Genomic DNA, 15061 nt, shown 5'->3' with positions numbered 1-15061 from the left:
CTGTCCTGTGTCCCCTCTCCTGGTGCCAAAGTCTTTCTGCTCCAAACATATGGCCCCTGGGGGGCCACCCCCACAGCCCCAGAAGCACCAGGAGCTGCTGCTCGGCCAGGCCCCCGCCCCTTTCACACTCAGGTAAAACTTTACCCAGAGGCCTTTGGTGGCAGCACTGGGCCCTGAGCTCCCATTCAGGGCGTGATAAATGACCGCTGTCACAGCAACATGAATGCTCATATTGAAAAGCCCTGCTTTCTGTCCCCCTCCCTTTCAGGCCAACTTCTCTCTTAAGTCACCGGGCATCACTCACATGTCACCCTGTGCTGAGTGCCCCCTAGTCAGGGACCCTTGCTCCCTCTGCCCCTCCCCTCCCACCTGCCCCTCCCCTCCCCCTTCCTCTTGGGTCTCTTTCCTCACCCCACTCCATCCTCTCCTTCTTCCCTCTTCCTCCTCCCCAAGTTCTCTCCTCTTACCCCCATCTCTTTCCTCTTCTCCCCACCCCCCATCATCCAGCCCTGCCTGACTTGTCCCATCCCAGGCTCTGGATGAGGGAAGCTCATGCTCTGGTCCGTGTCACCTGTGTTGTCACCACCAGGATGGGGGATCACAGATGGAGGAGCTGGTTGGTCATCCCTGTGTCTCACCCTCACTCTATCTTGGGCACAGGCACGAATGCAGCCCTAAAAGGAAGGAAGGCAACACCAAACAGGGACCCCAAAAAGGAAATGAGAAGAGAGCAGACTCATAGTGCCCTAATCTAAGGGGTTTTACCCCAAATGCCAGTGCTACTATATCTGTATCAGTCTGGGTTGTGTTTCTCTGGGGAGAGGAATCAAAGATTCCATCTGGTCCCCAAAATAGACCAAGAACTGCCACTCAGAGGCTCTGCTCATCCCAAGATGGCCCAACAGCCCTGGGAATCCCAAACTAACTCCACACTGTGGGTACTAAAGCTGTGCGGCTGGGACAGATAAACCCTGAGTCTGAAGCCTCAGCCCAACGGGCTTCCCCTCCCTCACCCACAGCTTTTTCTGCCTTAAGAAGGAGCCTCACAAAACAGAAACAGACTCATGGACATAGGAAACAAACTATACTTACCAGAGGGGGAAAGGGGGCAGGAAGGGATAAATTGGGAGTTAGAGATTCACAGATATTAACTACTATATATAAAATAGATAAACAAGTTTCTACTGTACAGTACAGGGAACTACATTCAATATCTTGTAGTAACCCATAATGAAAAGAATATGAAAACGAATACATGTTACATACATGTATGACTGAAACATTACACCAGAAACTGACACAACATTGTAAACTGACTATACTTCAATTAAAAAAAAGTAAAATATGGGGGAGGCTATAGCTCAGTGGTTGAGTATGTGCCTAGCATGCACGAGGTCCTGGGTTCCATCTCCAGTGCTACAAATAAATAAATATATAAATAAACCTGATTGCCTCCCCCCAACCAAAAAAAAAAAAAAAAAGAATACACACAAATAAAATAAATTAGCTAAACTTGTTGTTAGCCCAGGAAATTATATTCAATATCTTGTAGTATTCCACAATGAAAAAGAATATGAAAAGTTATATATGTATAACTGAATCACTAGGCTGTAAACCAGAAATTAATGCAACATTAAAAAACTGACTATATTTCAAAATTAAATTAATTTTTTTAAAAACAGAAGCAGCCTCACTGGGACAGCCAGGGACAAAGGAGGCCAGAACCCACCACAGAAAGGGCATTGCATCACATTCTCAAAGCCAGGAGAAATGGCTGTTTTCTCTGGGGGAGGAAAATAGAAACTTGGGAGGAACGGCGGGAAGTGGCTGTGTGCCATCCTATCTGTGTCTGTGCCCTCTTCTGCCCTGACTCCCATCAGCTACCCTGGAAGCTAAGGAAGCTAGGGATGGGTTCTCCGTGACGGTGTCCACTCAGGAAGCACCTCATTTGGTGTGTGGATTTTAAAGGTGCCTTTTACTTAAAGGTGCTCATGTCGTCCTTGAGATGACTTTCCAGGGGCTTTTGTTTTGATAACAAATGGAGCTGCAAGGCACAGGTGGTAAGAAGAGCGTGGTGCGTGGCCAGGCCCCTCAGGGCCACCTGCCGGGTGCCTTTCCACAGCCATCCTGGCACCAGATGCCCAGGGAAGCCTTGAGACTATGAGCCCCTGTGTATTATGGGAGACAAGTGAGGTGCAGGTGAGGCCACTGCTAAGTCTACTCAGCCCAGAATTCACACAGGGCAGGAGGAAAGGCAGGGCTCCACTCGCTGCACAGGGCCTGCCCTCCACTTCAAACAGGAGAGGTGCCAGCCATGAACCTACCACAGGACACGGGTGGCCACAGGTGGCTTCCCTAATACGGAGCTAAGGCAGTGGACACAGGCCCATAAAGTGCCCTCCAAAGTAGGACTCTAGGGTCAAATATACCAAAGAACTGCCACTTGATAATATGCCTTTCTTAGATGGGTGCAATGAAGATAAGCTTATTCAAGGCTCTGAGGATCCTACAGCCAACCAGCTTAACTCAGAGCTTCCCAGACTTACTTGACCAACAGCTGAGTCCCTGTTGGTGCAGAATCCACATTCCTGGAAACACTGTCTCCCCCGAGGCGTGCTACCTGCCTGAGCTCACTCTACTGATAATGACCCCAGGAGGGGAGTGTGAGTATTACCCCGTTAGACAGAGGAAGCCCATGAGGATCTAGAGGATCTTGCACTCAAGGACAGGGGGGTTTATTCTCTACCTTTTGAAGAGAGGCGTGCCAAGGAGTTTCCATTCATATTTTAAAACCACTCCGCTCCCTCTCTCCCTTGATTGCACCTCTTAAACTCCGAGATGGTGTCTAGTTCCTTCTAGCTTTTCATCCCTTGACATAAGCCATTTCCTCATCCAAAAAGCCAGTTGGAATTTGATTGTTACTTGCAGCCAAAGGATTTCTTACAGACACAGATTTTTAAACAGATTATTATGACATAATGTGACAAGTGCCTTAATCAACATATTCACAGTTTTCTGCTGAGACAGAAAAGAGAGAGAGAGAGAGAGAAAGAAAATCAGCTAGCTTGGCTTGTGGGAGGACCACAAAAGGTGATCCTTGAACAAAATCCGCAAAGAAGGTTTGTTCCCCAAACAGCAAGGTGGGAAAGCACGAACCACGACAGGAGCAAAGCACCGTGAAGCATGTAGTAGATGTAACACCTTCAGATACATCCCTCCGATGGGAAAACAGAGTGAGACAGACAGTGCCCAGGGGGCCATCTCTGCTGATTGGCTGGGCCGGAATTTGTGCCTGGGTCTGTTTTACGTCAAAGCCCCAGTAAGTATCCCCACAGCGTGCCGCCTCATCGCCAAACAGCCAGCAACAAAACGGACACCTGCTGCTTCTGTGAACAGACACCCCTTCAGTGGCCCAGAGCTGTGGCTTTTCCTGGATTTAGTAAGGAGGATCTAATTCTGGTGGCACCAGAGGCTGTGACAGCGGGAGGAAAGGTCCTGAGAACCTTCTGAGAGTTCTGCACTTGAGCCTAGAAGGCGTCTTCCACAGGCACAGGTTCTCTGAGCTTCTAGGGACTGTGAGATCTTCCATTCCAAATATTACTTAAAGAGCTTCTGTGATTTTTATTATATTCTCAATGCCCAAGTTTCACCCTGCTCTCACTGAATTTTACTGCATAATTTCAGTGTCTTCATTTAACCCTTTGTTCTGAAAAAAAAAAAAAAAAAAAAAAGGCGGGACATTTAGAAAAACAAGACCCATGCTGAAGTTCTGCTCCACCACTTGCTAACCTGGGTAACATCTCTCCCTCCCAGTTACTTGGTTATTTGATTCTACACAAATTATTTTACAGCTCTCGGTTTCCTCAGCTGGGAGAAAAGGGTCATATTCCCAACCTTGTATGACTTGGAGGATTCAATGAGATAACGACTGGTCCACAGAAGGTTCCAGAGGCCTATCAGTTCCTACCTTCAATATCTATAGTCTTTTCTTCTTACTTTCTCAAAGACTGTGTCAAATCAAAGGCAAACAATCTTCTCAATTTGACTCATCAGGAGTTCTCCACACAAGGGCAATGCTAAAAATGGTTAACAACCGATGCCACACAGGCATCACCAAGCACACTACAGATAATCGACCAAAAGCCAAATTACAGTCAAGACTGCTGAAGTATTTTTTCCATTCCTGAGAAAGAAAAGGAATTCTCCCTCCTGACTCTACACTCCCCATCTAGACATGAAAACTGGCCACCAGGGGAGACGACGATGCTGGCACACACAGTTACAAATCTGAGACAGAGGAGCTGGCATGCCTCTAACGTTCCATCTCCTGGTATAATGTCATGTTTAGATTAAGGAGAATCTTCATCATTAGCTCCGCTCCTCCACCTTTTTAGTGAATTTTATTGGCTCCTAAGCTTTCAACACCTATGATAAAGATTGCAAACCCCCAGGCCCATGGATTTTTCAAGTACATATCTTGTGGAAAGTTTAGCCTTAGAGATTTCAACCATAATCCTTATTGAAAGCCAGGAAAGACAATGAGTAAAGGCTATTAAAGAGAAAATGGGAAATGGGCTGAGAAGTTCACCTCCCTCCTCCTGCCCCACCTCCAGGACCCTTTGGAGGGGCAGCCTGGGAAGGGGCTGGGTGACTCTGGGTGAGAAGGAGCCATGTATCCCCACACTGAGGCTTCTGCCTCACCCCACGCAGACCCTCAGACTCAGCTTCAGCCCTCTGTGACTTAGGAAGGTGCCTTCTCAGCTCTGAAGCCCCTCCAACCTCCCATTTAGTCTCACTGAATATGTACCTTGGGCTGCAAAAGTACTTTTTATTGAAAAAGCCAGACTGACTTCGTCCCAACGTTACTGAACTTAGGTTCAGCTGCTTGCTGCTTGAAAGCCAGTATTCAGGAGACAAGTGCTGATTGGAAAGGAAATGTTGATTTGTTCAGGGGGCCGGCAACCTGGGGAGAAGACAGGCTTATGACTAAGACCAAACTTGGTTTCAAAGATACCCTTCAGAAAGATTGTATTTTAAGTAGGGAATTTGCTGAATGTCCTTTTTGGTCCCAATAATGCGTGCAGTTGCTGGAGGTTACGCATCTGTCCAAGAGTAAGGAAATTTTGTGGGTGAAACCTGAATGCATACATAACTGGGGACACAGCTATTAATCTCATGTCTAGAGGAAAAGATAAAAACCAAGAGGCTTTAGCATCTGTGAAACAACTCAGGAAATGTATATCAGATACTTCAGAGAGGAGCTAAAACAGAGGATATGGGGGAGGGGTTTGTCCCTGGAAGGCCCCATAGGGTCCTACTTGGTTACACTCATCGGGTGATTCTTGGCCTCCCATGGCCTTGCTGCAGCTCTGAGACACCTCTGAAGAACTGTCAGGATCTGAGAACAATTTGAAAACCACTGACAATTTATTTCTGGGGGATGGTTACAAGTGTGCCTTTGTGAGTAGAACCTTCAACTCCTATAGGATCAATGTTAAAATTTGTGATCTGTTTCTAAGATCCCATTTCAAATCATACTAAATCCAAAAATCAGTCATTAAAACAAGGGTAAAGAAAATGAAACAGCTATGTGGTATGGAATTTGCATTAAAAATATTCCCTTTGGAAGATTTTTCTCTACATGAGTATTATTGCCTGAAGAATTTATATAACTTTAGACCTTCTTTGCCTCATAAATATTCCTCCACCAAGCAGAGGCAGTCCACTGCTCCAAAGATTTTTAAACTGCTTTCAAAATTAGCATTATTTATCCTGAAATGTCCTATGGTCATTTGATACGCACGAGTGCCCCTGAGAACCTTTGAATGAAGTAAGAGTTGGTGAGAGAGATTTTCCAAGGTGACTTTATCTTCTTTATTGATTCCTTGCTCAAAACACAGAGTGAATCTGACTTCAACCAGCTGGTCAGCAAAGCTAATCTACTTATTGCTGCAGCAGGACCCATGATAGAGTTGCCCAAAGTTATTAGCAGTATACATAAAAGTGCTGATCATTACGGTGGGGTTTTATTTATGATAAAGAAGATTCCAAAAGTAAGATTTTTTTCAGGTCAAATTAATATACCAGCTTTAGCTTGTATATTAGTCTATAGCTACCTTTGAGTGAGCAAATGATAATGTTATTTTCAGCCATACTAGGTTTGGGTAGGTCTTGAGAATAGTATTTATGGAAGATTTGGAAGGAGATATTTATGTAACATATGTTACATTGCAAATGTCTTCTCTACCAGTTTACACATCTGGGGCAGGATGTGTGAAGCACAATTCAACTTCTATGATGGGAGGCTAGCTTGTAGTGAAATTGTTGTCATTAACTAGAAAGAACTCACCAAGAACCCATCTTATAACCATGAATCCTTAATTTTTTAAAAAATTTTATTATTATTATTTTTAATATCATCAAAACCCAGTTCGGGTTCAGTTGTTTTTTTTTTTAACATTTTTTTTATTGAGTAATAGTCATTTTACAATGTTGTGTCAAATTCTAGTGTAGAGGACAATTTTTCAGTTTTACAGGAACATATATATATTCATTGTCACTTTTTTTTCGCTATGAGCTACCACAAGATCTTGTATATATTTCCCTGTGCTATACAGTATAGCATGAATCCTTTAAGTAAGCATTGTGTTTGCAAATAAGTTTTGATGTATCTTTGGTATTTCAATTATTGATGAATCAGGAAAATGGCTGCTATTTATTAAAAACTTTCTAAAAACAAGCATCTCATCATTAATTTGACGTGCATCACCTCATTTTATCCTGACAACAGCTCTGTGAGCGGGCGCCATTGATGTCCACTTATAAAAGCGGCTCAGAGTCTTTGACACAGCTGGTAAGAAGTGAAAGGGTAGAAAAACTGTCCTTCTTCCCTTCTAGGTTCTTGGGCTAGCCTAATAATTAAGTTAACATAAGACAGACTAATAGAAGAAAAACAAATTGAATTTTGTATACGCAGTAGTCCCAAATTTACGAGACACAGGGGCAAGTCAAGCAATTGAGGCTTATGTGCCATCCTGGGCTAAGGAATGGGATGGGGGCCGCGGGCTTCAAAGGGGAGACAGTAATTCACAGAACAATAAGAAGGGCAGACGTTGGGTAATTAGATGTTTGCCCCACCATTTCAGGTGGAACAATTTCTCTCTGGTATTAACTCTTTCTGAGCCAGGCCCCCTATATAAATTCTCATAGGTGGTTAAGGAAGAGGTGTATGTTTTTCTTGAGTCTGCTGAATCTTGACTGCTTTCAGCTCAAAACAAGCCAAATGCCAAAGTGACATATTTTGGGGTCACATAGTCTGCTTCCCATCAGATGCATGGTCACAATTCTAACCAGTCCACCTGACTTCTAAGCCCACGCTCTTGACTGCCCTGTAAATGGATGCTTGCAGTGCTTTCCAATTAGAACTGCATCTTTACTTATTTTACTTATTCTTCCACAGTCTAGCACATCGGCATTTAAGAAATATTTGTTTAATGAATTAATGAATAAAAATGATCCTTTGATTTGAGTTGTGAATAACCAAAATAATATACCAATTGCTTCTTAAACACATCTAGGCTCTATTTACTTTTTTCCAGCTCTACTGTCTGTGCTAGCCCCGAGTCCTCATCTGTTTTGCCTAGACTCCTTCAAAAACTTGGCTGCCTCCAATCTATTCTTTCTGCAGCAATCAGAGAGAATGCTCTGAAACGCAAAACCTTTTCTTTCCCTCTGACTCTCAGGGATGGAGTCCCAAATCCTTAATAAGGGGTACAAATCCCGTTCAGCCTCATCTCAGTCTGAGACAGGAAGACAAGAATACAGCCGTTTTGGAAACGACTAGGGCAAAACAGGCCATGCAAGCTAAAGGACAAAGACCCTGGGGGGCTGACACCTAACCCCCGACTCCCCACTGCAGGACCTCTCCGCATACCTGCATTTCTGTGGGATAAAAACACCTATTGTGTGTTTACCCTGGCAGGACTCATGGCCCCAGGGGATAGCCTGGCTCACACTACCAGGGGACTGGCCTCAGACCCTGCTCTTATCAGAGTCATAAAGCCTGTTGGTTCAGAGAAGTTCCTGACGGGCCTTACAACCAATCAGTTGCCTGTGCACGAACTGCTCCTGCAACCCCTACTCCTTGTGTGCCCAGCCCCCTCCCCCAGTAGAAGGCCCTGCACGCACACCCTCGGGGCTCAGGCAGGCACCTCTTGCCCGTCTGGCCCGCTGTTGCCTATAGCAGTGTAACTGTTAAACTTTCCTAAACTTTTCTCTGTCTCTGGTAATTTTTCTTACCAACCTGCGTCACCAGCCAGCCCATTGCCTCATTGTGCCCACAACACTGTCTCTTTTAATAAAAAGTTCTGCTTGCCTAACAGGCTTATGGAAGCAACACTCATTTCTATGATATTGCTGTCCAAGAATCTGAAAAGGGTGGGGTAACGGTACCATGTCCCCCGTGGCCCTCAGCAGTCCCCTGCTTGGGACTTTAGTTCTTACCTCAGGAATTTGCCCAGGGTGGAAATACGCTTTCCTCTCCCTTCCATCTCCCACACCCAGTACCTCCGCTTTATCCTTTAGCTCTCAGGTCTATTGTACTTGCCCAGAAAACCCCCCCCAGGCCCCACAGTCTACCTCAAATTCTTCTAAAATTGCCCCCCCCATGGCACCTTGAACTTTTCCTTGTTAGCACTGATCACTATTACAAACTTACACTCTTTTGATTTATTTTGTTTCCCCCTTGCAATTGTAACTTCCATGCCGCAGGGCTATAACCGTTTTTATTCACTTTTGTGAAGACCATCAGTGTCGGTTCCACAGTAATCACTCAATGGATAGTTAATAGTCAAAGCTTTGTTTGGATGTATGAATACAATTGGGAGGCTGAGCTTGAGTTTTCCACCCTCCATCCTTGTGATCATGATCTAACATTTCTGGAGCAACTATTTTGCTCAGGGCACAGTGAGGTTTAGAGAGGATTTTAAAACTGTCAGCACATCTGTTGCCAGGGCTCAAGTCTGGGGACGCTCCCAGAGTCAGGAATAGGAAGAACAAAACGCACATGTGATGGGTGGGGAATCAGAGGAGCAACCGCACTGGAAAGGCTGGGTCACTGACCACCTGTGAGCTGCCTTCATCCTCTTCTCATTACCGCCTTCCATTTTTCTCCAAGTGGAAGAAACAGCAAGGGCTGAATGCTGACCGCCTGCTGGCCTGGGTGCTGCAGAGAGCCACTGATTAAAGCTGGAGATGAGACTCTTTTTCTCAGTTTCATCTTCTGGAACCTAATACCAGCTGTGTTTCAAGCTGAGCTCCCTCGCACCTGCTGGGAAGCCATTTGCTACCTGATGCTGTGAAAACGATGACATTTACTCCTTCAAGTGAGAGAGTTGATCAGTTCCTTAGGAGGCCAGAGGAAGAAAAAATTTTCAACGAAGTGTGCGTCTTTCACCCTCTGACCAGTTGAAGGGCTAAGAACAAAGGCACAAGTGCGTGCGTGTGTGTGCGTGTGCGTGTGTGTGCGTGCGTGTGTGTGTGTGTGTGCATGCATGTTGAGCAGTGTTGATCTAGGGCTCTCTATGTCCAAAGCATCTATCACTGTGCACAAATTTAATTTCATGAAATTGAACTGGTGGGTGTCACTCTGGCTCTTGAATGTACTGTTGGCCCGAAGCTCTGGAATCCTTCATCGGCTTCGTCTCTGACCCCTCTGGCTCCATTTGTAAAACTAGAATCTAGAGAAGCAGAGTGTACACTCCCTCCTTGACTACATGGTTCAGAAGCATAATTTCTGACCAAAAAAGAACAGAGAGAAGCTCAAGAGAATAACAAAGCTTTTCTCTACCAGGCACAGCATGTTTATTTTCTAAGACCTTTTAGCGCTCACCCTAGAGAAAAGAAAGAATTCAATATGCAGTTATCTTCCTAAGGGGAAAAAAAAATAAAATGTGCTAAGATGAATATTTTTATTCAAACTTTGCACATTCTATCTGGCCTACATGACTAGCATTCTTGAGGAGTACGAGCTTTCTTATTTTCATTTTTTAAAAAAAGCTTCTCTTATGATTTGAATTTCGAAGTGTTAGAATGTTCGGTGCTACCTGGGTTTGAGAGCTTTAGGGTCAGATTGTGAAATTCAGAATCTAAGTATTTCTCACTTTGATTTCTAGGATACTAGCCAAATAGATTTGTTTGGAGCCAGCAGCTCCACTTCAAGTAAAGAACATCTACCTTTCTATGTTGTCATTACAGGTTTTGAAAAGGTGATAAGTTTGAAATATAGAACAGAATTAATCTGCGCCTGCTAGACCACGTCTGCCTTGTTCTCTGTTGAACTCCCATCTGAAAGCACAATGCCTAGGTCACAGGGAGCCCTCAAGAAAATGTTTTGATGAGATGAGTAACTAAAGGATTCTTCCAGTATCATTGTCATCATCAACACTATCCCCTCGAGCACCCACTGAGCAACATCTCATGTCCCCCCAAGACCGTGGCAACCACCAAACTCTCTGCTTCTATAAGTTTGACTGTTTTGGATACTCACATAAGTGGAATCATGCAGTGTTTGTTCTTCTGTGCTGGCTTACTCCACTAATCATAGTGGCCTCCAGGTGCATCCATGTGAATAGCGTATCACATATGGCAGAATTTCCTTCTTTTTTAAGGCTGAGTAATAGTCTATCATATGTATATACCACACTTTCTTCCTCCATCTGTCTGTTGATGGGCATTTAGGTGGTTTCCATATCTCAGCTACTGTGAATAATGCTGCAGTGAACATGGGAGTGCAGATATCATAGAAGACCTATAGGTGGCCAACAGGCACATGAAAAGGCACTCACCACCACTCATCATCAGGGAACTGCAAACCCAGACCGCAACGGGATATCATCTCCCATCTGTTAGGATTGTTATTGTTAAAAAAAAAAGGTAGCAAGTGTTGGTGAGGATGTGGAGAACTTAGAACCTTTGTGCACTGCCAGTGGGAATGTAAACCAGTGCACATACTATGCAAAACAGTATGGAGTTGCCTTAAAAAATTAAAAATGGAATTACCATTTGATCTAGCAATTCCATTCCTGAGCATATTTCCAAAATAACTGAAATAAGGATTGTCATTTTCCCTTAAATGCCCTTAAATTAATGTGTCATCATCCACAGATGCTGGTTATGTAGTCCGACCTCAGCAACATTTATGCAAATAAGATCACTGCATTTTCTCTATTCTCAATAAGATTACAACTTAGATTGGGAAACACAGTTTTGGGCAATTGGCAATATTGTTGTGCTATGTGCCAGGGAGGAAGATAGATTGTTCATGATTCCTAAAGCCCTCGAGGCTATCTCCCTCACACGTCCACCCACGGAGAGCTTGTTATTTGCCCTGTATAATTCTTAATGCATGCATCCAGCTTTGGAGACTGATAAACTCTGGCATCAGATTGCTGAATATCTAATCCTAGTTGTGCTGCTTACCAGCTCTGGGATGTTTGTCACATTCAACTCTATGCCTCAGACTCCTCACATGTAAAATGGGGATAAAAATAATGCCAGCCTCCTGAGATCATGGTAATGATCATGAGTTAAAATCGGTATAAAGCATTTAGGATAGTGTATGGCACATAGAAAGCCCTATCCAGTATGTGAATGAAAAATATTGCCTGCCGTATCAGTAAACAAAGGATGCTGCGGCCATCAAGCTATCAGCCACTACCGCAACCCCTCTGTTGGTGAGCTGGAGAGATCTCTGGATGGAGACAAACAGGCTGCCCACTGCCAAGTCCTCAGCCTCTGCAGCCACCCGCAGTGGTGGGCCCTGAGGGTACTCAGGATGGGGAAGAACAGGAGACTGGCCCCAGACAGCTGCGGTGCATAGTAAAGGAATGATTTCACTGAGCCTAGACTTCTGCATCATCCCATACCTAGAAAATTTCTGGATTCCTCAGTATCTGTTTTCTTTAATCAACAGTAATCTTTTGATGTTCCTGCTACCTGGTCTTTGTTTCAGAAAAACTCCTATATATCCTGGCTCTTCCTTTACCTCCTCAGAACAGTTCCTTAGAGTGAATTGAGAGGCTGCCTCTCAGGCTTGAAGTCCTCAAGAAGCCTGACGAATAAAACATAACTCTCCACTTCTAGGTTGTGCATTTTTTTTTTTTTAAAGTCAACATGTGTTAGCTATTGTTGGGGAAGGGACCATTTCCTCCTCAACCCCTCTTGAGTTCTTACGGTTGGACTAATGATAAAATTGACGCAAGACAGGTTAACAGGAGAAAAATAAGCAAGTTTAATTTGTGAGCACGGAAGTTCATAGAATTAGGACCTAGGAATTGGCCAAAGCAAGCAGCTTTTGCACTTTGTAGAGAAAGAAATGAGAAGTTGGCAAGAAATTGACAAGACAAAGAAACTTAGGGTTTGAGTGTTTAATTAGTGAAGAATCTAAATAGAGTTTGGGCTTGATGTAGTAAATTAAAGAGGTAACAACGTTTGTTTATAAAGGCTTCTTGGTCTGAATTTCTTGACTCTGGCAATACGGGTGTCCTTCTGTCTCCAGATGCGGGGAGCGCACATTTCGTGTGAGAGCTTTACTTCCTGCTTTCAGGGAGACAGTGAGGAGGGTCAAAGCGGCCCTCTTGGGGGGTGGGAAGGGACAGACTGGGAGTTCAAAATTTGTAGATACTGACAGGCATATGCAGAATAGATATATATATATATATAGCACAGGGAAATATATACAAGATCTTGTGGTAGCTCACAGAGAAAAAAAAAGTGACAATGAATATATGTATGTTCATGTATAACTGAAAAAATTGTGCTCTACACTGGAATTTGACACAACATTGTAAAATGATTATACCTCAATAAAAAAAAACTTTTTTTTAAATTGTCCCTCTTGCATCAGCCATTTCTTAAGTAACTTTAATTCAAGATAATCAATATGTCATTGAGGAATATCTTGGGGCGGCCTGCCCTGGGCTGCGACACTATCATTAAGTCTGCCATCCTTCCCTTCAGTATTTTTTCAGAGAGGAAATATTGCCCTTTTCCTAAACAAAATCTTGTTTCTATCAGGCTCCAATAGACAATTCTGTCTTATTAAGTTTCAAATCAATCTGGATCATAAGTTTAAAATGTCCAGTCTAAGCGGGGAGGGTATAGCTCAGTGGTAGAGTGCCTGCATAGCATGCATGAGGTCCTGGGTTCAATCCCCAGTACCTTCATTAAAAAAAAAAAAAAAGAGTAAATAAAAAATTAAAAAAATACATCCAGTCTAAGATGCTGATTTTTCTTTCTGTATTAATGGGAAGGTTAGAATTCTTGTTGGTGTTCACTTCCGGCCCAGCACGCCTGCTGAGTCTGACCTTAACCAGACGGCTCCCTGGTCTTGGTGTTTCAAGTGGACTCAAGTGCTTTTGTGGTCTCAGTGCAGCTCCCTTGATGCCGGTGATGTTTTCCCTTGAATGTTTTCCCTTGAGCAGCCGCCCAGCCCCGTCAAGGCACCCAATTCTCTCTCTTGCAAGTTCTTCTTACTGGCTTTCTTTGCCCTCCTAAATATTCCTCTAGGTAGGACTTAGCATAGCTCCAGGCCCTTCTGTCCTGGCGGACTCTTATCAGGCCCAGAAGGAATGGGCACTCACCCCTCGCTCTGACCATCCGGGAGTGCTGGCTCATTGCGGTGCAGTGACTTTTATCCTTTACCTGCTGGCTACTTTAATCTTTCTCATATGAGGGTCAAGGCAACATGCCTTAGTGTTTTTCAGCTTTACAGACAATTTAAAGCTCTTGCAGAAACCAGGGAATGCCCCCTCCGTAGCTAAAGGGGACAGGAATAAACTTTTCTCTTTTTGGGTGGAGTAGATTGCCGTGTCACTGTGAAGCTTACTCTTTCCAAAGAAATCTCTTTCCAAGTCCTTTTGTTTCTGTATCCATTCTCTCACTTGTTTTATAGGCTGTACGTGCAGTCGAGTATCTGCTACGTACCACATTAGTCGACACTGAGATACAAAGATCTCATTTTAAGTCCCCCCTCCCCTTTTTTCACTCACAACTGGGAACAGGAAAACCTACAGTATCTTATTTCTTTCTTTTGCTATAATGAGGACCTGGAGATTCAGCTAAAGAAAAATATCTGACACTCTCTCCATTTTGAAAAATATTGGAGAAGAATCCCCTATACACCCTAAGCAATTAGAAGTCATATAACAGCTGGGTCAAATCTTAGAAGAAGGCAGAAGTCCCAAGTCCTAAACTGGCAGCTGAATTTAAGCCTCTTTCCTCTGTTGCTTATTTCATCAAACCACTGGGAAAGGATGCCATTAATCAGCCTTAGGAACTTGGTTAAAAGCTTTCTAGATTGATAGCTGCAGGGTCTTGAAATGAATAGCATTCTGAAGTGTAATAGTGGCTTTGCTGAAGATACATTTAATTTAAGTATAGGAATAATTAGGAATATGGATTTACATCAATATGAGTTAAGAGATTTGAGATGGGACTCCGTCACTGTTTGGTAAGTGGAAAACAACAAATAATCCTTTTGTGATTCTCAAAAATGATATTGATCTTTCTTTCATTGTCCTTTTAACCCATATCAACCACTTTGATAATAAAAATATGCCCTTTAAATTAGCATAAGTATGTAAATATTTCATATTGATGAGGTATGAATAAATAGGACCTTTTACACGATTCAGGTGGAAGTGTGATTGTTACAGCCTTTTCAAAGAATAATTCGACAAAACGCATCAATAGCCTTGAAAATTTCATATAAACCTAGTAATTCGCATCTAGAAATCTATCATACAGAAAGGAAAAAACATGCAAAGATATATTTTAAAAGACATTTTCGTAAATGAAGTAATCTTAATGCTCAACAATAAAGGTTTGACTAAATTATCACATATACATATGATGGAATTTTATGGATCATATGGATAGGAGTCTAACATTACAGAAAATGTTGAAAAAATCTTTTTTTTAAAAAAACAAGGACACATTTTACATTTGAATGAAGAGTTCAATTAAATTTCCTAGATTCTGAATGTCTGTCACCAATAATTCA

This window comes from Camelus dromedarius, chromosome 14, assembly GCF_036321535.1.
Source record: "Camelus dromedarius isolate mCamDro1 chromosome 14, mCamDro1.pat, whole genome shotgun sequence".
Lineage (NCBI taxonomy): Eukaryota > Metazoa > Chordata > Mammalia > Artiodactyla > Camelidae > Camelus > Camelus dromedarius.
The sequence above is the reverse complement of the archived record's forward strand: the minus strand, read 5'-3'. Positions refer to the sequence as shown.